Raw genomic sequence first — 2,288 nt, 5'->3', positions numbered from 1 at the left:
TATATATATATATATATCCTTCAGTGTGTGTGTGTGTGTGTACTGCCAACCATAACCTGCTGGTAAAGCGGCCTCTTTAAAGGTCGTAAGTTCCCTCAAGTCATAGGTTTGAATCGCCCTCTGGCCAATTTACGGGTATTGTGGGCGGTCCTCGAATAGTTAGACACATAAGGTTGGCTAATGGCTTGTACAATTGCCTCTGACCATTCTTCTTAATGTGTGTGTGTGTGTGTGTGTGTGTGTGTGTGTATGTATATGTAGAGAGAGAGAGCGTTAGTTTACTTCTTTCTCTTTATACTTTGATTTCTTTATCCTTTGATTGTAAAATTTGTCTCTATGTTTTAAGGAAAAGAAATGAATTTTACTACAAGACAAATAATATTATTTACACTTACATACCATAATACTGTAATAACACCTACTTTCATACCATATACGGGATATCAACACCTCTATATTATTACCCAATTAACATTGCAAAGATAATAATAGTTGCTTTGAATATATGCTAACTTGAAAATAGTTTTGGGTTATCACACCCCTAAAGAGAACCTCAGTCATTTTAAACAATGAGGTGTGAAAAGGGGAATGACTCAAATTTAGAACATTATTATTATTTTTTTGAATCCAAAGGAAGAAGAACTATGGGACGTCATAGATCCTAAAGAGAATCTCGGTGACTTCCCAAACTATTCTACTGTTTGGCTTCAATTTTGGAGAATAGAACTATTGAGTGTTTCATCCTGCCATTTTATTAACCAATTTTATTAATTAGGGCTTACATTCGTGTGAAACGATCACGCAAATAGCCTGGAAGATGTGAGGGTTTAAGTTGGGACGAACGACAATCTCGGAATCCTAAGACGGGTTAGGACTTATATTGTATAGTAGAGTCATACAAAGGCCTAAAGAAAAGTTGAGGATTTATGTCGAACTGGACGGACAACCTCAAAATCTTATGGATTGTTGTTTAATTTTAAGGAATGGTTTAGCTGGTGTAGGCATGTTTTGATGTTGAAGATGACTGTGCTGCCCACGATGCTGGCTCCAAGCTCCTCGTCGTAGCAAGTTTAAGTTTTCTAATGCGTCAAGTTATGATTTCAAATTAAGTGTTCCCTAAGTTTATAGTTATTCAAATATTATGGAGGATGTTAAAGTTGATTAGAACGACATCGGTTAAGATCCTACGGTTCCCTCATTTCGGCACCACTATTTTCTTTCGGATTTACTTAGTCCAAATGAGTATACTAAACTCAACTTAATGAGTTCCATACTTTCATTCAAATCATGGGAAATCTCATTAGCAACCATAGGTTACCTCCTCCGAGGGATTCCCGATCATCCGATAGAGATGTTTTAATTTAGTTGTAATTTTTGTTTTATTTTGTCTGTGATTAAATTTTGAGTTGTCTTATATTTTAAAAGTTGTGGCGGTGAGTTTTATCTTGTTTGATTTTAGTTTTGGTTTCAGCTTGGTGGCTATCCTAAAGGTTTTGGTTTTATCATGTAAGGTGACATCGTTGTTTAACATGCAAGTTCATGAACAAGAAACAATAGGTGAAAGTAAATTGCAATGCAATAACTTAAAAGTGTACATATCGATTCTTCTCGTTCCTCCACCTAAAAGTTCAGTACTTGCAAGACATATATATATATAAGCATGTTTCGATTCATGCAAAATCATATATATATATATATATATATATATATATATGATTTTGCATGAATCGAAACATGCTTATAGTAAAAATAGAGAATACTGTTTGAGGTGTGTCTACCAGACCCTATATCATGCCTTGGTGGGTGCAAATTTTAAGGATTATTTCTTTAAGCAAATCATAATAAGTTCAGATGTTCTTCAAGATTTCTAGGGATCATGAAGAAGCCCTGAGTAGTACCCTTGACATTTCATGGTCCTTTGAATCGTCTTTGAGTTCATTTTAGTCTTATTATGTTTGTTGAATGGTTCATCCAGTTCATACCCTTATGCTCGGTGAACTTGAATGTTTTGATTATCCCTTTAAGTGGGGTAATTATCACTTGATGTCTCATTTACAAATTAAACGGATAAAGGCCCTTAGGGGCAATTTAGCTTAATTAAGGGACTTAGTCAGTTTGATCTTTTAAGGATGGGCTTGTAGTGTTTTAAAAGGTTTAAATTAATCATAGGTTCTTTTCTAAACCTCATTAGACAGAATATGATTAGGCCTAATTCACTACTAAGCCCTTAGAATTTAATGGGTAGATTTGCAGTTTTAAGAAAAAGGTTTTTTTTAAATTTTTGTGTT

The sequence above is a fragment of the Phalaenopsis equestris genome, unplaced genomic scaffold (genome assembly GCF_001263595.1).
Source record: "Phalaenopsis equestris unplaced genomic scaffold, ASM126359v1 Scaffold000399, whole genome shotgun sequence".
NCBI classification, from domain to species: Eukaryota; Viridiplantae; Streptophyta; class Magnoliopsida; order Asparagales; family Orchidaceae; genus Phalaenopsis; species Phalaenopsis equestris.
Note: the sequence above shows the minus strand (reverse complement) of the source record.